Raw genomic sequence first — 24,010 nt, forward strand, 5'->3', positions numbered from 1 at the left:
TATCTTTCTCATCGGTCCATCCATCCGTCTGTCTGTCTCCATCCGCAGAGAAATAAGAAAAATGAAGCTATCTGCTGTTCCACCGTACAGTCCCCCTAATCAGGAGCTTTGTTCGGTCTAAACAACACTCCCACCGCATACAGAGGAACAGAAGGAAGGGGAGGCCGAGGGAAGGCGAGGTAGAGAGAGGTACATGTGGTGAGAGAGAGAGAGAGTGGAGAGGAAAACACACCATGCTAGCCTATAATCCCCCCACCAGCCCACTTGAATCCTGACAGCACTAACCTGTTTTTATTGCAGTGAATGAGAAGAATAGCGATGAAAACGCACTTAACTGCATTGCTGTTAATTCTCCACGATGGGCGTCTGCTCTCCATTTAGTTACACCAATACCATTAAGTTATTCTGCGTGGTAATCTCCAAATAAATGTCTCAGAATGATCTATTTACTTCATCAGGGCTGAGAATTGTTTATTAGCTGTTATTCTGCCAACTTTTCCACTGACCTGTGCATTAAAGTCCCAGTCTGCAACATTATTTTGATCATATTCCCTGAAGCCGACACTACGCTCCGATAGAACAACATAAATCATCCGGTTTTAGAAAAAAAAGTGCGCCTCTACGTGCACGTAGAGCAAAAATCGTCAGCGCCCGGATCATCCTGTCCAATCAGCACGCAGGGCTGTGTTCGTGCACACACAGAGCCCCTCCCCCCTCGGGTCGTACCACTATCACAGGGGGGAGGCGGAGGGAAGTAGCAACAAGCTTCCAATTCCTCGTTAAAAACCCAAACGAGGAGGTCCAAAACAACCAAGGAAAAGAAAACACCGGTGGAAAAGAAGGAAAAAAAGAAAGATGGCGACGGTGCCCGTGATAAAACCAGAGTCAACATCGGACCCGCGTTTCAAAGGTGGTGTGATCTAAGGGATTTCAAAGGGCAGGAAGTCGAGGGGGAGGAGCTCGGTGGTCGAGGGGGAGGAGCCTGAGAGTTGGAAACATTCAAAATCTGACAGAGTGCCCTCCATCCGCCGACTGGGACTTTAATTTCAACAACAGGGCGCTGAAAACGGCGAGCTGCTCTATGAAAAGAGGCACGGGGGCAAAGAACATGTAAAGTTCCATTTTAATCTCTTCACATTTAAATGCGTTTATGTCCGTAGCAGGTGGTGTGAGACGTCTTCATCGACTTCAGAGGGATAGTCGTCGTAATGAAGTTTGTCATTGAACGACCCGTTACAATTATGGAGTCATTATTTTCAGAATAGCCTCCAGCCCCCTGTAATCGTGACAAGTGACATTTTTCTGTTCAGTTGTTGTAAGCCTTCCTCTGCCACACACACACACACACACACACACACACACACACACACACACACACACACACACACACACACACACACACACACACACACACACACACACACACACACACACACACACACACACACCTGAAATGGAGCCATCAAAACACTTGCTTACTAGTTGATCGCTATGGTAACTCTATTATCTACTAACAGGCCTCCTGGGGTTGGCTCATTTTTTGAGGGGGGGAGATGAATTAAATTTATATCAATAGGCAAATTAGGAGTTGACTTAATAATGCTAGCGCCTTTGAAATGGCAGAGAGAATAGTGATTATGGTGCGTAACTCCACTGCCAGTTAGCGAGGTCTCATTCTTTAAAGTGATTATTCGCCTCAAATCCTAAAACAAATTCAGCCTAAGCCAATTAAACAAAGTTGCAGTGAAATGTAAGTCCGGGTTGATTTTTCACGAGCGAGAGACAGAACCGTGCACGACCTTGGTAGAAACTCTCACATTATGTAGAGTGATATTACACTGCAATATGCACGGCGAAGCGATTTTTGAGTGCCATTCGTTTATTACCCAAGATACCACCTGCCTGCCAGACGCCCCTCGCACTCGACGCTTGCTGCGGGACGCATCGTTTCTTCAGGCGGCGGCGGCGGCGCCGGGACGAGACGAGGAAGAGCTGTGTGACAACTCGTGTTTACTCCGTTCTCCGATCGCTGCATGAAGGAGACGGGGATGACGTGAGGAGACGGAGCGAGGTGGCATTAACGCTGACAAGGAAGACGGAAAGAGAGAAGAGAAAGGTGCCGGGTGTGTCATTGCTCGGCTAGACTGTGTTTAGCTGCATATCTGCAGAGGACGTGGTGTGGTTGTCAAGGCTGGGAGCGAGGGAGGCAGACAGAGAGAAATAGAGAGCGAGTGAGCAGAAGAAGAGAGGGCTTGGTAACCATCATCTCGGGCATCAAAGGCCTGTCTGCTTGTTCTGCCTGCAGCCCTCCTCTTCAGTTTGGAAGATGATGGAGGGGGTCTGCATCAAGGAGCTGATGGGAGAAACTTTACTTTACTTCTGGCTCACTTTGCTCTCTCATATCTGTCCAGATGCTGTCGCTCTTATTAACAGCAACCTTCCATCCGTGTGAATCTTCACAGAGATTCCATCCGATTAACGATTCAGTCGTTGGCGATTCGATTCAAGGATATTTTTTTTTTTTTGGAATGATTCGATTCTGTAACTTTTAACCAAAATTCTACATCCATGAAATTAACATGCAATCATGTGAGTGAGACTATCTGTATTCTTCTGAAAGGTGAACAAATAAACAGAATTACTTATTAAACATATTTATTCTAAAAAAGTAGTCCTGCATAATATTTTATGCTGAATACAAAAATGTAATTAAACATTGCTCAGTTATTTGGAACATTTTTCAATCGGCTACATGCTGGCAGGGAGAGAGCGTCTTAAACGTCTTAAAACATGAATCATAATTAAGAATTCATGAGATTTAACGCGTTTATATAGATTATTGGTGAAGCCAAAACGATTCATTCTATTTATTTATTTTAGCAGATTGATGTAGTTTAATCGGTAGGACTGACAATCGATTCATCGTATGAATCGCATGAATCGTTACACCTCTAACCTGTAGACATACACACACACACACACACACACACACAGAGGGAGGTCTACAAGTGAATTACAGAGTTAATGAAGCCGAGGTCACCGGTCTCACCCCATCAGCCGGGGGGAAATCTTTGACGTGACCTTGATCTGCACGACTCATACGAACCACTTTGGCCAATCATCCAACACCTCCACTATTCTCTTTCTCACAAAACGCACACATACACAAAGATAAAGCTCTTCCCCTTCCTGACCTGAAAGAAGGATTAAAGGGTAAAAATCTTGTCCATAATCTTCCGTGCTGAGCTCAGTCAAGTTGAGGATTGCGGCGTCAAAAGAGTACTTTTCTGAAACCTCGACTCCTCTGTGACACTGCTGTGAGTGTGTGAGCCTGAAACCAGCCTGCACATTTTCAGCATTCATCTCAGAGGCAGTTGAAATCCAAACATCTGCTCGTGCCAAAACGCCACCAGCAGGCCCCGGACAATGGCCAACAGCATTAAGGTATTTGAAATGAGCTGTGGGAGCGGTGCGGAGCCGAAGCGAGAAAGCAAAAAGAGAAAGGGCGACAGAATTGGAGGATGAAGACAAATCCCAATTAATTCAGGGCACAGAGTCGTGGCAGCATGGAAATCAATCATGACAGCTCTTTATCATATTAGAGGGAAGACATTATTGGTTATTGTACTTCTCCCCTTGCCAAGAGAATTCTTTGAGGAAAGTGAAAAAGTGTTTGATTTGAAAAACCGTGAACCCTCCCTCCTCCTCCTCCTCCCCCCTCCCACCTTCCAATGGCCACTCAATTTAAATGCTAATATTAAGGTTAGGGTGTAAGCAAAATGCTATGAAAGGCCAAGTAGTAAGCAGGCGACGAACTGCAAGCTCGACCTGACTGTTTGTGAAATGTATATGCGACGCAGAAAGAGAGCGAGGGTGGAGGAGCGACAGCAACCGAAGACAGAGTGAAAATCCATGTGATGCTGCGTCAAGTCCAGCTTCCCGTCTGACGTGGAAATGGAGGATTTGCTGTGTAAACATGACCCCTGACCCCATGTTTATCCAATATTCCATCTGAATGATAGTCGGGCAGGCCTCTACTCCTCTCAAACCTGCGGCGCTAACAGGAGAGTTTCCATTAGGCCTCCTCAGGCTGGAGCGGCGGCGGGTCACGGTAGATGGAGAGGGAAGAGATTGAGGTCTCCCATGTCTTACAGTGTGACAAACAGCTAAATAAACCATTTCTGAAGGCTGAGCCATCTGCTCAGGCCAACTCCTCTGGGACGACTGGATGCTCATGCGTTTGCAAAATGTTCTTTTTTTACTTGGGAGGGGATAGAAAGTGGTAAAGCTTTGCCCTAGCTCTACATTTTCAGGAACAACTTCACTTCAAAAAAAAAGCTGGCGCTACAGAGGAAGGCCAGGAAAAGGTGCGCCATCCTGTAGCCCGGTATTATCGCCTGCTCCCTGTTCTACCCCGGAGGTTTGAGGTTGATTCAGGTTGCTTAATCAGAAACTACTCTACCCGTAGGGTGTGATGTTAACTCTGTCTGCTCCAGAGAAAGAGAGAAATGGAAGGAGGGGGGAGGAAGGAGGGAGATTACGTTAACAGGACAAATGGGAGTCATATGTATTGTTGGGCTGAGCGGCCAAACAAAACATGTGTTAGGGAACCGTTCCCCCGTCTTTTGGCAGTTCTCTAAATGTTCCCCGGTATTTCTTTGGCATCCGTCCCCACACCTCTGATCCTTGTATGACGGCCAAACATCACAATCCACCAAGCAGAATCCGACCCGGCTCTGTGGTCCTGCTTTAGTACAGAGGTGGCAATACCACAAGATGTCATAGACTTCATGTACAGCAGCTCTACATCATTGTTTATCATCGTTTCTATGCTGCATTTCCAAGAAGCAGAATATCTGTTAACTCAGAGGAACGTTTCCAAGCAGCTCGTAGCTTCAAAGCTTTCTGGTCTCCCTGCATCGAAACAGCTTCATATGCATGCAGAGCAGTTCAACATAAAGATCAGCAGGAATGCGATGGACTGCTGGGAGGCAGCGCATGAGGCAGTCGCCAGATTAAGTGAGCAGATTTGGACCCACGGTGCCACTTGTTAGGTCGATTAGGACGGCCGAGGCCTCCAGGAAAAGTGTAATAACGCTCGGAAGGTGACTTCCTATTCAAAGACGTGATGCCTTTGCCAATCTCCCTGCATTCAATCTGTTTTCTGTGTCGAGACTTGCTAATTGTTTACAGTTAGACACTCTGTAAATGCCCGACCGTATCTCTAATCCAATTACTATAACTCAATCAGGAGCAGACATAACTGCAAATCAATCAAAGTTCTGGCTTGGACTATAAACACGCACCGCAACAGATCATCTATTGTTAGCAGCTTTTCCTTGATAATGGCTCGCTTTCAGTAACTAGCTGGGTGGCAAATGGAGTCGAGCCACTTTTCCGGCCATTAATAAGCTTAAATAAAGGGAGCAAATTTGGAGACTATAAACACCCAAAAACGTAATTCATCTCAATGCTATGAAGGGGTGTTTATGTCTTGGTGTCACCTGAGAAGTGTCTCAGCACCCTGTCAAACTCTTGCCATCGGTGTGTTTTTATTTCCACTGTAAATTGCGATGGGACTTAAGGGGCAGGGAATGTTTATGAGTGCATGTGATTGGAGCGCGGCGAGTAGAAAGGAGTCCTATAGTGAAGCACCCTCTACCAGCCTCTCTCATCTCCCGCTGAGAGGCCAAGATGCCATCGGCCGACACGGACTCAAATGAGATCACAGCAGAGTCAAACAGTCACTGTGTAGTGATTATTCACTGAGGGCTCTGGTGAGCAGATATATGCCTTTTTGGATGCAAGTGTGCCTGTGTGTGTGAGAGAGAGATGGCACCTTTTAAATGTGTTTCTCAGGGCTGGTCTCTAAAGGGAGTCACCGTGTAGTGACGGAGGAGAAGTGAAAAGACTCGGATCCGTTGGTTGCCGAGTATATCTCATTATCAGTCGACACTGTGTACAGTATTTCTTTATAGACGCAGGACCCGGGCCGCGATCTGTCTGCGCACCACTTGGCGGGCCAAGACACTACATCTCTACTAGAATGGAAACCAAGCCATTCAAAGGCTGAGACACCGAGGACCCACTTTTGTCCACTTTTGTTTTATGCCACTTTAATGTACAGCTGAAGGAGAGAAAAGCCAAGAAGGGAAAAGAAGAGAACTTTGTTAGAGGAGGAAGCCGAGTGGGGTTGTCCACGGGAGGTGGCGGCTCTGTCTCTGTGCACATTTGTATTTGAGATGCAATCTCCATTTCTCTTTTTCCAACGTCGACCCTCGTTTCCAAAGCTACAATAATGTCACTGTGGGTTTTTTTTTTCCTTCAAGTCGACCAGGATAAAGAGTTTTATCGCATCGCTGACATTTATATCCAGAGAGATGTAACGAAACTAAAGGACTGCAGATGAAAGACGGGAGGAGAAGAAAAGATGGCGAGGAGCCACAGCCACACCTGCAACAGACAAAACCACCACAACTACAGCAGAGATTGTTATTCCCGGTCTCACTCTGCACATGATTAACACCAAAGGCCCCCGCGGTCCTAACTAAGGAAATGCCAAGAAAATGACACCTCTCACTTCACACAAGGACATTTTTCTTTGGCATTGATACATTCAGATGGATGACGGATGGCACTCCCATGCCCTCACCCTTGTCATATATCATTACTTAATCCCCTCGGTAGCAATTACCATGGAGGGGGAACAAAAGCTGGTGCCAGGCAACTATTACTGACACGGCAGCTCAATGAACAACACAGCCTGCTTTACTATAAGACCAATTTGCAGTGCAACCGCAACAAGACCCCGATTTAATGAAGGGAAATGTTTAGATCTGCAGATACAAACCACAGTCACGTAGGCAGGAGCTGAACAGGAGCTCAACTGTGAGAGCGAAGTGGGTGGTGGGTCAACGTGGCAAAAAATGCATGAAGGGGGGGAAAAAAAGGGGAGTAACAATATTAAGTGTACAGTGATTAAAGACAGCGACAAACAGTGAAGCCGGAGCGCAGCGGTAAGCAAGCTAGACCGTCTGAAAGAGCCATTGTGACAGCGATGGAGGCTGCTTCATAATGAGAAGGGACAGGGCAAATAAGAGGGCAAAGCTAAAATGTCAGGGCACAGGATGTAGGCGATTCACATGGCAAATTGTGTACGGCCACAAACGGATGAGGGGGTCATCGGATTGTCTGCAAACTCTGCAAAGTTGTGTGCTGCAGTCAGCAGTGACAGAGCAGTCAGTCCCCACGCAGCAGCCGGGCACAATCTGTCTCCGGAAAACCGCAGGACGCCGTTTAGAAAACACGAACAGGAGCAGGAGACAGGCGGACAGTGAGACAGATAAATCACGTATCACTGTGGTACGTGGGAGAGGGGCAGACCTGAGGAAAACCACTGTGAAAAATTAAGATAGTCATTTAGATAGAAAACGTTTGAGACCATCTCTCCCCGTCCGTTTGGCGGGTGAAAGCGAGGCCCCGGGACTGACAGTGGGAACAAATGAGGCGGCGGGGAAGCGGTCGGGGTTCGTTTGGGGACGGCGCGGATGTTAATCATTCCCACCGCTGGTTTACAAGAACCCAGCGTGCTTTGTCTGCCAACGCTCCCTTTACCGTTTATTTACCCGTGCTCATCAACATTCCCCCTCTGCTGCCGAAAACTCACGCATTCACACGGCCATGTGTCAGGTGGAAACACAGCAGACCGAGGCGGCAGGGAGTCTCGTATAAATGCACAGCATGGAGAAAAAAAAAAGCCCATAAATGACAGAAAATACGCTGAACATGCATCAAAGACTCGGGGCACATGAAGTAAACGCGGTGGCTTAAGATAAGCCAGATTTCTCATCCTTCCACAACAACAAAAGACTTTGAATGATACTGAAATTGATACCTCCCCTCCTTCCTCCCCCCTCCGATAAGATTCCCAGCCTTGGCTGCTGTGAGAACACCAAACAGCCTCAAACCACCTGCAAGGCTTTTCTCTCCAGTGTTTTTCTCACGAAGGGCACGAGGCGAGAAGACCATCCCTTCATTCCCGTTCCTGGAGTCGGTTTTAGTCTTTTTGCTTAATTAACTGAGTGGTGTCTCTAGGCCTCGTCTGCGCGCCGCTAGGTGCCAGACTCCATCAAGCCACCCAAGTGTCTCAAGCACTCTAACTTCAGGGAGACCGCCCCTGGTCTCAGGATGATAATTGCAAAAGCAACAGGGGGGAAAGAACATGCACACGCCGAAACAATTACAAACATGCAAAGGGGGAACTTTGCTTTCTCCTTAGCTCTTGTTTTCTCCATCCTTGAGCCTTTCTAGTCCACCTTTATCTCCTTTGTCCTTTCTTCTGCTTAATGGCGTAGCCTCTTCCTCTCAATACCCCCAACTACATCCAGGGCTTGGCCATGGAGAGCAGCAACAACCTCCTTCCGAACGCAAGCAATCTCTCTCATTTATTGAAGCTTACTCTCCTCTCCCACCTCATGCTGTTTTCTACGCCGCTCCAAATTCCTCAATTTGCTCTGCTGGGCCTTGGCAAGAAGAAACTGCAGGCTTCCTCCAAACAAACTTCGATTGGACCACGTCAAGCTCTCACTCGAGGTCATTTATTCCTTTCCTTTCCTGGCATGTTCCGAGTTGCATTCTTCCAAAGGCACTTATGCGGCAATGGAAATCGTTTTGGAAGCGGCCCAGGCTCACCATCTTTTTTTTGTGCCCCAGCCGACGCCCACAGAGACAAGAGAGGGGGACGGAGAGGAGACACTTGCTGTAGTATGGCTTTTGGATAAACTCCAGGTCAGCTGGACAGTGGGGTGGAAAACGCTACAGAAACACAAACACACACACACACACACACACACACGACAAACACTGTGCCTTGTTTCCTCTGAAAGCACCACTCTGCTCAGCTTGGTACAAAGGTCCCTGTGGAGAGGCACATCGCTTCTCTGGCCGAGCTGGTCTCATTCCAGCTGAACTCACACTGTAGCAAGTGGAAGGCCATTACCCCTTATTCACTGTCACAACCTCAGACTTACACCGGGATACCGTTGCCTTCACCTGCCCCGCTGAGTCTATTAACCAAATCTAGGTAATTGTTTCTGATAGCCCGCGGCTTCAAGCAGGTCAGCGGGAGGAAGACAGAGGGCAGGAATACAATGACAATAGAGGAGGGACTCCTCTTACCTCCCTGCTTTCACAGCAAACACACACAGTGACAATGCATAGAGGAAAGGCATCCATCTCAATGTAGCATTTCAATTTCCAACCTGATATTTTACCAGGATTTGCAGTCAAAGTTATTTCTGTATCTCTATTGCTGGACTAACTTAACTCTCTGAACCTCTCAGGCAAAGTCCCAAGAGTTTCACAACAAATACAAACTTCTGGTGACCATAAAATAAGTAATTATGGTCAGTAAGTGCATTTAGAGTTTCCATTGGTTCGCTGTGAGATTTGTCATTGTTTCTAATATGTATGATCGAACAATAGATAAAAACAGACTTTATTCTTGCCCAGTTAAAGCGCCGGTCTGCATTTCACATGCTATTACGCAGCATTACACAAGAGGGGGAATCATGGACCATTTGCTTCCTTCTCCTGGAATAACAGATCTTTCTTAATACTCTCAGTAGTACCTCGACTTTCAGAAAACTCATTCAGGGCATGATTACACTTTTGCTCGGACTATCATGTTTGTGCTTTTCCTTTATTGCAGTATGGTTTTTGAGGGGCTGGAGCGTTTGTAAATCGTAAAACTGGACTCCTAAATGTGTCCCTGCACTATGACTAAAAGTTGACTTGAACCGAATTAGGCAGATGGGATCTCTGTCCTATATTAAGCATGCAGTATGTATAATGGTGGGTGGTTGCCATGGTCTATATTAAGAAGCAAACTGGTTAGAAGCACACCAAACCACAGCAACAGTCGGGCCCACAACTACTTCCATTTGCTATTCTGAGAGGAGCTAAGGAAATCAAACATCTCTGATGTGTTCCTGATGTAATGAAATTGATAATGGCTGTAGTCGGTACGCTGATGTCTCGGGGGGTTTGTGTTTTCCTGTCTGTATTTTAAACAGTCTCTGCACAACATCTAATTATCACAGAAATGTCTCAAACATTAAGTGTATTATTTTTCCACCCATCCAGGGCCAACACTTAGTGCACTAGAAAGAACATTTTCTAATTTTCTTGTTTTCGCTCTTCAGTCAGAGCTATTTTTGTGCATCGTTGTGATCTCTCTCCCGAACAATTAACACAAGAGGAAATGTTGTATATGACTAAACAAACTCTGCTTTAGAAAACTGGATCTACTTTCTTGCTTGTTAACAAAAATATACATCTCGCCAGGAAAGCTTTTCAATTTCTGGAACACCATTCGCATTTTAACTGTAAGCCAAGAAAGGTTAATTAAGAGCATCATCAACAGCAGCATGAAGTTGACTCTAACTTGGGAGAAATCTCTTTTATAAGCACAGAAGCAAACTGGCACAACATGCCCACAGCCTCAAGTACGCAAGCAGCATCTAAAAAAGATGGAAATCCATTTCTGACACAGAATGAGGTGTCAAAGGTCTGCTCGCTGCCGTCAGAATGATCTAAGACACAAATGACTCAACACGAGTGGGCATTCTGATTTTCACACTTGTGTGCCAGTAAACACTTTGGCTGGTTGGCTCACGACTGTGGTCCACTCTTTCCAAGCGTATAATCAGTCACATTAATGAGAATGGTAATGTGATGCAGAAGAATTAGTCCAGGTCCTCGGGGTTGACTCTCCGGAGGCCTTGGATGAGAAACCAGCCGCCTTGGCCGTCGACTTGCTGAGCCTTAGAAAATAAGCATCCCCACTCTGAGCTCTGCTGAGAAAGGCTACGGATTTGCCCGACGACAAAAACAAAATGTCCTGACGTGCACACAGACTAAATAACAATATTTTGCCCCTGAAACTGCCTTCAAAATCAATATTGCTCTTCTGATAATGGTGCTGATGGAAGCGGTCATGGGGGGGGGGGGGCAGGAGAAGTGTTTATGAACACAACGTCAGGCTATTTCTATACCAACGCCTCCCCTGTGTGTCTCTGTCCCCCGACACTCAGATGAAGGAGAACTAGTTCACCAAAATAAAAGCCCTGGCTCGGGGAGGGTGCTCTGCTTTAAGATTTATCACTACATCCACTTACACAGACACTCCTAAGCCTTAAGTCTAACTAAATATCAGCTCCTCTGCTAAAACATCGGCGGGTTGTTAGCTAAGCTGCTTTTACGCCCGGCTGTGTGTATGCACGCGCTCGCGCTGGAGCTCGTCTGCGTTTTTTTTGTTATTTTAGTCAGTTTTATCGGCGCTCCTCTCACTTTCTCACTCTCTCTCCAGGCTCTTCATTAGCTTGTGCATGGATACTAATGAGCGATACCTAAAACTTGCCAGAGGCTCAGCTTTGCCCCTCGACCCAGCCCTGGGTGGCCCGCGGTGAGCACCACCTCTTAGCTTCTGTTTTTTGGGTTGGCTCGCTGCCTGGTGTAGCCAGTAGTGCTAAGGTGCATTAATGAGCCACTGAGCCAGCTTCTGTGTGTGTGTGTGTGTGTGTGTGTGTGTGTGTGATAACTGATGAGTCCTCTGGCTGCCACTCCACACACCCCCTTCCGCCTGTATCCACTATCCAGGAATCTATTCATTTCAATCAGCTGAGTATACCCAGCAAGCGGCAGCCCTTGATTGCTAGCTGAGAAGGCCTCCTCCACACCCACACACACTTGTTCCATTCGTTTTTCCCTATCTGTTCTGTTCCACACTTTTACATTCGTAATCCTGGCTCATTTGTAATTTTTGCTTCTTGCACGTTCGCCTCAAGAGAGAGAAACTAATTTCGGGAGTGAAAAGGGATTATCAGATGCAAACGAAATCTCCCCACCTCCAGACAAAGATATTGATGTAGACTTTTCACAGGAACAAAGAGAGTCTCAAAGCCTGCTTCAGCCTGAATGGCAACTCTCAAGGAAGAAGCAAGTCAACTGACACACTGGCAATTACTCCTTATCAGCACCGGGGAACAGACTTGACAATGGCGAGGAAATGCTGAGCTGATGGCCCGAAAACACACCGAGAATTGACTGTGGAGAGCACAATGAGCTCCACTCTTTGCTTTTTGTGAATTTTGTGGAACTGACAAATATATAAATAAGAAGCAAGGTTGGCCATGGACGGACCAGCGAGGCGGCCATCAGAAGAAGAGCGTGAAGCATGCTAGCCTTTCTAACTGAGGAGTGTTATTATATTAATGATGCCCTGGTATTTTCTGCCAGACAAATAATCCCATCACATTTTCACTGGCCTCATTGAATTGATGCCAGATCAGGAAGAAGACACCCCCACCCGTTTGACTACAACATAAACCCAGGAAGCCGTGATGCGAACCACACAGAAGACGAAGAGACGGAGATGAAGACGTTCGGAGCCAGCTGGTTAAAGCCTGCAAGACTGCAAATTAACCATCTGATTAAGATTTGAAAAGCGGCAAAGGAAATGAACATAATGCATCCAATTAACAGAAGAAACGGCAATAAATACTGAGCTTCCAGCAGTTGCTACACCTCTGTCTGGTGAAAAAGCTGCTGTGAATTCACTCACTTAAGCATCATCTATGCTGTACGGTTATGATCCATGTCGCCGCATGTGTCGACTGCGAGATGAGAGGCAGTAAGAAAGGTAGACGAACAGACAGACGGAGTAATTGGTCCACATGTCTTTAGAGCCGGATCTTATGAAATCAGGAATCTGAACTAAGGGGGAGCAAACAGTGGAGCCCCTGAGCTTTCCCTCCATTATAGTATGAGCCCGGAGCTATCCTCCTATTATGGCCTAAGCCCTGCAGAGCTTCAAAGCTACTTTGTTGTGGCTGTTAATGGTGCTGATGACAGCAGAGAAGATCTCTATGCCAGGTGAAGCGGGCCGAGCCAAACAAAAAATGAGAGAAATAAATAAATACATAAATAAATAAATAAAAGAGCGTCCACCAGAGAACTGACGCTGTCCAGCAGGCAAGCCATAAAAACAAGAAAACAAGAATTCAAGAATAACCATCCATAACGTTTGGCAGGAGCAGGGCACACCAGTGCTTCTGTTCAACACAATTAAAAACACTCACTGAGAGGCATCGAGAACTTAACAATGCTCCATTATAAGGAAGCAGCATCTGAACGCTTATTCATTGGCTGGACGGTCCGACCATGATTTGGCTTATTTTGGCCAGGGCCTCTGTTTACTTGCTATAACAGCAACGAGATGCCTTTTATTGCGATTCATCTCCAACATGCATGGAAGTGGAGGGGGGGGAGCCGAGTCAATGCTTTCCGCTTGTGACAGCACCCTTAAAGTTTCATGGCACATGATATATCTCAGGCCCTGCGAGAACCGGCTCTCGGGCGTTTTCTGTCGTGTTTATTACTTCAGTTTAGACTCCGGGATCGAGTTTCCCTGTTCGCTGCTGCAGAGAGCCAGGAGAGAGCGGGGCCGCTTCTGAAATGAACCAGACAGAACAAGCGAGGCTATTTATAAGGAGCAGGAGGATAATTGTTGAAAAGGTTAGAGCAGCCACAGCAGGTAACAAGTGAACCGGCCGTTGATCTGGCGTTGAAGGCAGCGCGGTGATGATGATGTCACCCCTGTTAGGACAGGGTCAAAAGGGTTGTTGCCACATTGTTGATGACACTTTAACATTTTTGGATTATGATAAAGGCCGATACGCAGACATTTTAAGCCCAGAAGGTGCCATACTGTATCCACAAAAGCAGTCGACATACACAGCAAAGACGACATAATGACAGCAACACACCGATGTTTCCGTTTAGCAGCGTATAGTAACACCCTATATTTGGGATGAAACAACTGCAGGCTTAAATGTCAAAGAGGAGGATTAGAGAAATATTTGGTGTGTTGTCACATCAAACACAAACCAGCACACGCTGGAAAATGGAAACTATTAAAGGTTTTGTGTTTATTTAGACTGTATATATATACACACACACAACTTCCTCCATTGGCAGAGACGTACTCACATACTCAGACAAAGCACAAGATGCACCTACAGTCAGGGTTCGGAAGAAAGGAGCTCCGAACGGAGGGTAATTATTCAACAGTGGAGCGTTGTGGTCGTAAACACAGATTCCAACAGGAAGGGAAGTGAGTATTTAGATGTTTGATTCATTACATCCTCACCGACTCCCTCCTGTCCCCCAACATCCTCTCAACCTGCCTCCCCAAGCACAGAGAGCATCCCTGTGAATCTCAGAGACCTATAACACCATGTTTCATGCGGTGACAGAGGCTGATAAATGCCCGACAGACTGTCGAACCCTGGGATGTGCTACATGAGTCAAGCACAAACACTCCTCCGTCGTGCAGATATGCATTCGCCAATGCATCCATCATTGCCATGTGGGAGGTGTGTGCGCGTCTGTGTGTGTCACGCCGGTCCGAGTGAGAAATGTCCATCTCAGTGGCGCCATGGGACGGCGGAGGTGGCCAAGTTGAGGCTCCGGGGCTGCATGATGAGGTGGGAGGACGTGGGATGACATGGTCTGACTGTTGCGTTGAGAGCAAATCAAGCCGTCAGGAATGGGACCGTGAATGCACACTAAAGGATCTGCTGATGAGATATCACAGAGACGCGGAAAAAAAACACCCTTTCCTGTCTTTTGCCTTCTCCTTCCCACAGAAACGGACGTGTGAGCGAACAAGCGAATGAAAGCAAAGGGTGAAGCCTGGCCTGAGCTCTGAATGTCACAGTCAGTCATTGCAGCCTCCCTCTTAGTGATGCAGACAGAGAGCCATTCTGATTGCCCCACCAGTCAAGCCAAGGGGTGAAAAACATTTACATGCAAATACGAATGACCCACCAGCTACTGTGAGCACGCTAGCTATGGTATTCTGAATGCACAGCGACCACGGAAAATCCTGGCACAGAGGACTTGCCAATCAACAGCTCTATTGTAACAGCATGCAGGCTTTAGAAGCAGCGGTTATGTGTGTAGGATATCAATTATTTTGCTTTTGGGGCTTATTGGTTTGTGACTGCTATTGTTACCGCTCCTTGCATTGAGTGAAATTAATGTTAATGAATTCAGACCGGGACATAATGTAGTACAGCAATAACAGATTTGCTGTGAAGGAGCTTAAAGCCTTTCTATCATTTCCACATAACTCCTCGGTAAACAGATCGTCTGCCGTCCTCACAGAATCCACTCATCTCTGACAGCAGCGCTAATATCAGCCTTCCACTTTCAATTTGAACTTAACAAACATGCCTATCCGTCACAGCGAAGTGGTTAGCGCCACGGTGCAGATTGCTGGTGGGTCTTGGATGAGGGGAGATCCTGGCTGCCGTACTGTCTGTCACACCCGGCTGGGATGCTTGGATTGGAACACCCGCCCGCTGTTACCAGACCTATCGCCTCCAGATGGGTCCTGGGTCTGGTTCTGTGAATCCTGAGAACACACTCCGCCCACCTCCTTCACTTCCTATTTCATCTCATCTTCTTCTCATCCCAGCATCAAACTTCACCTTCCTTTCATCCCCTCAGCGCTCATTAACAAAGCCAGAATCACCATCCTTTTGTTCTTTAACCTTGACATCGAGCCTTTTAGCTTCATGCGACACTTTCATCTCATCTCTCACACATTGGCTGGAGTTTCTTGGCTAAAATCCCCGTGTGTGTGTGTGTGTGTGTGTGTGAGTGCACTGCACGGCAGGACCTCTTTGATTTGGCGCAGCAGAGACCCACAGCGAGGCTGTACATTAATTGGTGCTTCTGAGCTGCTAATTTAGGCGAGTACGTTCAAGGAGCCACTTTGCTTCCACTTTCCAACAGCAACAGAGGCTGAACAAGCATCCTCTCAAGACTTCCCACCTCTCTGCTCGTGGCCTTCTTTCTGCTCAAAGCCACTTTACCCCCCCCCCCCCCCCTCCCAGTACCGTACAGTTCAGCTTCACCCATCAACCGCTGACATGTCGCTGCCCCTTCATGCCACGCCCGCTCCCCCCTCTCCCCGCCTCGCCGTCACCGAGTGAAGAGACAGCAGGTCACAGTCTCTGCTCCGTCCCTCCACTTTGCCGGCTAACCCACACCCATGCCAGTAAGCCAGAGTTTTCTTTTTTTTGTTGTTTTTTGTTTCAGCATGACTGACTCCCCCCAGGTCACTGAACGCATTAAGCTGTTAATTACCTTAAAGCACAAAACAAGTGGTTGCTTGGCAGAAAAAAAATGAGCATGAGTCATATCAATTTATTTATTTTTAAAGAAGACTATGATCCCAAACTTAAACCAGAAGACACGCAGTCACCACAGCAACACTGGATGAGGCTGCAGCTGCAGCAGTAAACAATCCTGTCAACAGAGAAGGCCAATGAGAACATTCTCATTTTATTTTTGCAGCTTCTCTGCGACCATAAAACTACAGGATAGAGGCATTGGGCTGGAAGTTCCCCTAAGAAATGAATCAGCTATAAAACTGCAGCAGGATAATGCCTGTCTGGCCCAGAGCGCATAGTTTCTTCAGATTCACGCTGTGCTGATACGGGAAGTGATTCAGGGTGTGTGTGTGACCAGCATCCTCTACGCGATGCCTCCCACCATATAGCAGTAAAATTGAGTCTTATTAGTTATCTGCACAGTGATCGTGGGAAAAAAAACAACAAGGAAGTGCGCAAAGTGTGTCTGTGAATGCCATTATCGAAATAGCGTTGCTATTTTTATCATGTCAGAGGAGTAAAATAATATAATTGCAGTGTGGCTGCTGGCTCTGAATATGCTACTCCGGGGTTTGGGCTTGTGGTGGCTTCTTATTTGGCTGTGAGTTTGTGTGTATTTGTGCTTGTGTGTGAATATTCCCTCAATGTGCCAGTGTGTATTCTTGGTGGTATATACGGGTCCGGCCTGTCCACGGCCCCTCATTAGTCCCTTCTCTTGTTAACAAACCGGCCCTCTGCTGACACCGAGACCAGAGTAACGGTGTGTGTGTGTGTGTGTGTTCACACACATTTATCCGTGTCCAGAAAGTAAGAGTCGGCGTCCGTCCCCATCATAGCTGCCCGTCTTTTCCCACAGTTTCGCCCATGGTCCACTCCGCTGCCAATTTGAGTTTATACTCATGGAAATGTCTCTTTCTTTGCACTGCTGCAGAGAATGGAAGAATCCCTAGTGTCTACCTTATTCAGATATAGGACACACACACACGTGCAGGAACACACTAACCCTGTGGAGGTACAATAAGCATACATAGAATGCCAGTCGCTCCAACGGGAAGCATCTTTATTCAACAGCCACTTGGCCTTTGGTGATAGCAGCTGCATTCTTTGTTCCTGTCATACTGTGCCACCTCGGGCTTACACAACGTGGTATCGCTCCAACTTCTTCAAGACATTCTGTCACAGTTAAAGGGCACAGACAAAAAAAAATTGAAATCATAGACTTAACAAACTCCGAGGAGAGACTAGCCTGTGGCTGCCAATGAGAGCAACCATAAGAGAGAGAATCTCTATAAGAAAAATGAAAGAGCTGGTATTATTGACTGTATCAGGCTTCCTTCTTTGAACTCTCTCATCTGTTCTGGCTGCCTCGGCATTACTCTGGATGTATAAAAGCCATGAAGTAGACGGAGAGATGAGAGTGAATGGAAGGCAGGACGGGAAAAACAAGTGATTAAAAGATAAAAGGGAGAGAGCGGATGACGGGGCTGCAGCGGTGTCTTGATTAAATGGCGGAGTCGTTCCCGTCGGGCTATAGTCCTTATTGCATTTTAATGGGGGGCTGGATGATCCTTGACCCTTCACACGGCAGCTGTAGCACCTTAGTGCGGATCAAACTGCCAGGCTCCAAGACCCCCTCGCCCCCCTTCTGGAAGGCATGTGGGCCTTGAGAGCGAGGTGTGTGTGTGTGTGTGTGTGTGTGTGTGTGTGCGTGTGTGTGTGTGTGTGTGTGTGTGTGTGTGTGTGTGTATGTGTGTGTGTGTGTGTGTGCGAGGGCTCACAGGGTCACCAGCAAACATGTTTATCCTGCTGCTATGGCAACCCGGCACTAGCCTTGGGCGAAAAACAACAAAAAGCTATATGAGCATGTGCGAGGAGAGGATTTTAAAATGTGTATAATATAAGTGCTCAATTCCCCCCCCCCCCCCCAGTGTGGCTGCTCTGCCCCTCAATCATCAGGCCCTCCTGTTCACCTTCTCTTTCTCCAGGCTCCACATGCTAAGTGGGAACATTGTTACGGTCAATTTGTCCCATTCAGGGTCCCAGTGGGCAGTGTCCCTGGACTGACAGCCTGCAGACAGAGACCACACCGCCTGAGAGGCCTTGACATCAACGTCCAGAGGAGACGGAAGGGTGGGGAGGGGGGAGGGAGGTAATGAGGGCAGCAGTATGGAGGGAAGAATGTGAGAAGGAAAACAAGCACGGGGGAATGCTGAAGAAAGACTGACAGAGAAAGACAAGGATGGCGTGCCAGGTTGAACACCCAGACAGAGTAGTTCTTCAGTCTCCGACGAGACTCCACAGCTCGGCTCCCACAGAGGACGCTTCTAATACAGTTTGGACTAAACCCAGAGAAATCCAAGACGGGCTGGACTAGCTCAGGAGATAGGAAACACAGGTGTTCATGCACATGCACTTGGTGCAATATTGAAATGTAATTATAATCAAATGTTAACCCTATGAGTGCTTTTCGCCAAGAAGAACCTTAAAGTGTCTGTTCACTCAAATTGCAAGAACTCATACTTTCTCACTCCTTAAGAGACCTTTCACACTTTATACCAACAAAACTGTCCTGATGAAACCTGGCGACATTCATCTCCTTTTGACATTTTAAAAGTTATTATTTCTACTAAGACGACCACACATGAGCTCCCATTCATCTCCATTGGGTCAGCCTGGAGGGAGAACTCTCTTCATTTAGTGTTGGCTTGGGTTTTTGTAATATGGGTGAACTGAGCCTTTAACTCAGAATCATAAAAAGCAATGCACAATAACAACAAATCACAAAGTGGAAAGAGGACATAAAGCACTACTCCAGCAGTTTAGTATGCACTTCCATAAAGACAGGGGGGAGTAACAAGAGACAGATTAAGAATGATAAAAATGTAAGCAGCAGAGGCCAAGATATCCTGACGTCGAGTCCCTAGTGAAGTATGGCTCAATCTCCGAAAACACCACATCCTACATTTCTCACGATGCAACTCAATTCTCTCCAAAAACCCCCACTTCTTTCAAACTCCACAACTTCAGTCTGTAATGCAGGTTTTCCTGTTAATCACACAAAACCCAGATGACATCATCAGGGTTGTTCTTTGAAACTTCAGACAGTTCCCTCCAGAGGCTCAGACGACATCATGCAAGATTTCACAGGCTGAGTAGTAATCCTCATGACGGATGAAATTACCACCAGCAAAATCGGCTCGGTGCCCCTTTAAGAGAAGGTAAATGATAGCAAAGAGGCCACAACGTAGATCACAAGAGAACCACAGTAACGTTAGCACTTTCACCTCCTCCACGTTGTTTAATGTTCAATCCCGTTTTCTAAGGAGACAAGTTGTACGCAATCTGAACTTTGTCTGGGAAAAACAAGTCGTCTATTACTAATGTGAGCCCACATGTGACGCAGCAGCCCTCAGCAGGGTGTAGCGGGGGGGGAGGTGGGAAGGAGGGATTAAGTCATTGTGTAAAAAGCACCTGTTATTTTAGCACATAGGGCGCAACACTTGCTCCGAGGCAAAAGGTGCAGAGCGGCTGTTGGCGTCAGAGCCAGCTCTCACAGGGCATCCATTCAAGCGAGGCTGGACAGTGTTGAATCACACTTGTGTGGGGCACAGACGGACTGACTCACACACATGCTACCACACACACACACACACACACACACAACCAATGCGAGGCAGGAAGGCAAACAGACACAATGTGATGAACAATGTGCCTTATGTTTCTCTCTGATAGACGCAGGCAAACCCTCACTCTGTCTTTCTCTCCAGTCTTAATGTCCTGCACACACACACACACACACACACACACTACACACACTACACACACTTGCGCACAAACAAAAACTGTTCTTCAAACTAATTGGCAATTCAGACTCCACAGTAAAGACGGCGGGGATCCGTCAAAGGCATGTGTGTATGGTGGGATGTTGCAGATCTCCCCAAATTAACTAACTTTATAATAAATCACTGGGCACTGCAAGCCAAGGATTAGACGAGCTCCAGTGAGCCGTTTGTTAAGCTGCAAGGAGAAGCACTGGGGACGGAGAAAAGATCGCCAAAAACTGACATCAGCACTGGGACCTTGGAACGGTCCAAACCCCCCGCCTGGTTTCTGGGCACACATTTAGCCTTGTTATCGGAGTTTCTCCACTGACACAAAATCCTGCTCTGATATCAGGCTTTTACTTGCGACTATTGCTTTTTTCCCTGTTGGGCTTTCTCCACTAATCACTTTGTGTCCTCAGGACATCGGCTCTAACATCAGGTGCACCGTTCCTACGACAGATTTCCTTATGTTTACCTCACATGTGCAACCACAGCCCCACTTCAAAGCCATTTCTTTTGGCAGGAGCGAGGCTTCCTAGGAGAAAACATTGATTCCTCCTCGCCTGCCTGCAGAGACAAACCCAGCTCTTTTGAGCAAGCTTATTAAAAATACGTCAGCTATCCTACTTAATGACCCTATTAAAGGGTTCAATCTTGACTATGTGCTCATCATAGAAATACAATAGCTGTAGAACAGACATTTATATTGTATAAACTCACTGAGGTGAGGTAGAGTAGCAAAGTTATGAAGCATTGACAGACAGAAATTTAGCGCCCTCTTGTTAAACCTACGGAAAGCACAATGCTATCGCCAGATGAGTGACACTTTATTCTTCTACGTTTCTCTAACCAGTGCAACATTAAAGCAGCAGGATTAGCATTCTAGCTAGCTGGGCAAGCTATTCCCGCCATTCTTCTTTGGTGCACTGGTTCCAGAAAACGAGCCGAGCAGTGGGCTGATGAACGCTGGTTGTGACGTTCCTTCTAGAGAAGGACAAGCCACCCAGCTAACTCGCCATCCATCCATCCCTGCTCTCTTCCTGCAGCGGCTCCACGCTCTGCCTCTTGATCATCGCGGTTCCCGGCGTGATCTCAGAAAGTGTTTTGCCCTTGAACAAATGAAAACCAGATCCGGTGCATGGGAAGCTCAGAGATCGTATCAGACAGGTATTTCCTCTGTTGTCTGCTAATTAACTACCTCTGATAGTGCCTCTCTTGTAATTACTGGTGGCGTCATGGGCCTACAGCAGCATGTCAGCATATGAGAGGGCTCCACTGTTCCTCTGTCGTGCCAAAGAAGCTGCAACACTCAGATGATTAGTTTGTGATCATCTCCCCTTTCATATTTCATCTTAACGTCCTTCCTTTCACCACCTACTGCATCTCCTTAGTTTGCACTTTTGCTTCTAGTCCTTTCTTTGTCCCCTAGTCATCTGAGCAACACGGAGGAAGGCGCTGGGTGTCACCTGTGGCAGCACCCCTGAGCTCTGGCTGTCAGAGTGGGTGACGACCCAGAGGAAGGCGAATTTAAAAGGCTTGTCCTCCGAGGCTGATTGACACAGTCGGAGCGACAGAAAGGTTAGTGGGGGTGCTGATATTCCCTCGGCTGTGTCTACCTTTGCACTGGAAAAGTAGCACCGTCTCACTTTCTTTAGATGTGTCTTTCACCGTCTCCTCACACACACACACACACACACACACACACACACACACACACACACACACACACACACACACACACACACACACTCTAGGGCTCATTATAGGAATGCTCTGACCCTCGGGGACTTCACTTACTTCCCGGTCTGTCTTTCCAGTCCAAAAAACCTCACCGCTGGACAAAGGGCAGCTGAAAGGAAATTTGAATTTCAAACAGGGCCCCACAACAAAAACACGCAGCTCTCAAATGGAGAAACTTTAGGAGACTTGGAACCAGCTATCCGGAGTTAGCGGTCCGCGTCACAAAAAGCAAAAATAAATGTGATTCTGACACTACCCAGCCAACTAGCTCAATGTACTGTAAAAGATAGCAGCTACTGCAGAGGGGGAAAGGGAGGGTGGGACGGCAGAGCCTGAAGGAGCAGTGGACACCAGGGGCCCGGCGGGTCGGACTGGAGAATACACAACCAAGCAGATAACATGCAATCACACACACACAAGACTGAGAAAGACACGCACACAAAGTGGGCACATTTCCACTAATCCCATGGATAGGATACATGCAGTTCTGCAACTCCATGTTTTTCAAAATGAGGTGTTTTTTTTTGTGGTTATCCTTGAAATCAATAAAAAGGTATATTTCCTTCCAGCACAAGTCATGAAGCATGAAGTTAAATATCTGCTGGAGGAAGCCCAGCTTCATTAAAGTGGGTGACTCTGATGCATTGTGACAGCACTGTTGCTGTTACCGTGATGAACAGGAAAACAAATCATCTTGGACAAATACGCATGCATAACTGTCGGCCATTTTCGATCACACGATCTGCGCCTTGTCGATATCTAATCGATGGATATCCCCTCTTCGGGCTCCGGACAGCGGAGCGCTGCTGGGTTTGTGCGCGGCTGCGAGCTACGCAGTATGAAATGGAGAATTACACAATGAGATACAGTAAACGCGGAGATGCGAGGGAGTCAGCTCGGTGTTGTCTCCCCCAGTTCAACTACATTCCAACATCTCATCACAGGCAATGCAGTTTATCCAAAGCATCAGGGCGCGACAGAGCCCCCAGAGTGCACCACCACCACCACCACCACCCGCCCCAGACCTCCACACCGGACAGCCCGGGTCACTTACCTCTGATTATCCGGGGGAAGGTGCCGCCGAGCAGTGTGGCTCGTTTGTGGGGGGGGAAAAATCCGAGAGTGATCAGAGTCGAGAGGCAGGCTCGTTAGTGCGCTACCAGACCCCGCGTCGGGCTTTGGAAACTACTCCTCCCCGTCGCACCTGTCTCTGGCAAAAACTGATCCCGCACGCCGGCCTGACATCGCTAAGACAACTGTCTCAGGGGGTTGTGTGTCCGCGGGCCCCCCTGCTGCTCCTCACACGCGCACACACACGCGCGCGCACACACGGCACCACCTGTCCCCGGTGCAAAACAGCCCACAAAGAGCTTCTATGTCGCGCCACGACACATGGCATTCCCCGGTTAGTCTCTGCGGCGATCCTCCCTCACAGACAGCCGGGAGAGGCACAACTGATCCGGGATCGCTGGAGGCAAGTGGAGGATGAAGACAACAATAACCCATCCAGCACACCGCTGGCACCGAACCAGCTGCGGCGTTCGGAAATCACATCTGCCGCCGCCGCTGCTCGCCCAGTTGCGTTATCAATCTTCCGTCCCCACAATAGTTGGTCTATTTCGCCTCTGCGCACGACTGCTGCTCTGTCACTGCTGCGTCTTTTCTCCACCTCGGGTCTCACTGAGAGGGGAGAACACGCCGTCCCTCTGTCCGCTAACGTGCCCCACTTCCACAGCACACAGCCCGGCTCGGGATCCCGCGCAGGGGCAAAGTTCCATTCATCGGGTTTATTAAAAAAAAATAGTTCCTGATTCTCTGGCGCTTTTTGGGGAGGGGGGAGGTGGGAGGACCACGTTTGTCTTCTAGCGGCTGTGTGAGCTACAGCATCTCCAGCACTGCTGTCATCCACGAGACACACTTCTGAAGCCTGTTAGCACCAAAACCTGAAGCAGAATTACGCAGCGACTGGAATGGAATTGATTAATGGCTAATTGGATTTCACCGCGCCGTCAAATCCCTTCCAAAAAGAAAAAAAAGGGACTTAACACCCTGAGATTGTGTGTCGACTAAATTGTGAGGTGACGAGATACGTGGAAGTAGTGAGATGTGAAAGTCGTCATCTCGTTAGACACGAGGTCAGCCACACTGGGGGCGATTAGGCAGAAAAAGAGAGGCCACTGTTCCAGTGAGTTTATTCTAAGGACG

At 47.6% G+C, this 24,010-nt stretch overlaps 1 protein-coding gene across 1 annotated transcript in view; it reads right to left on the minus strand.

Moving 5' to 3' along the window:
• sema6bb (sema domain, transmembrane domain (TM), and cytoplasmic domain, (semaphorin) 6Bb) overlaps nt 1-23,410 on the minus strand; it is a 117,853-nt gene extending 94,443 nt beyond the window's left edge. The window contains exon 1 of the mRNA XM_084011871.1: nt 22,860-23,410. The gene's annotated coding sequence lies outside the window, so the exon portion shown is untranslated. The remainder of the gene's footprint in view (nt 1-22,859) is intronic.
• Nucleotides 23,411-24,010: the final 600 nt, after the last annotated feature.

The sequence above is a fragment of the Eutrigla gurnardus genome (assembly GCF_963514095.1).
Source record: "Eutrigla gurnardus genome assembly, chromosome: 6".
Lineage (NCBI taxonomy): Eukaryota > Metazoa > Chordata > Actinopteri > Perciformes > Triglidae > Eutrigla > Eutrigla gurnardus.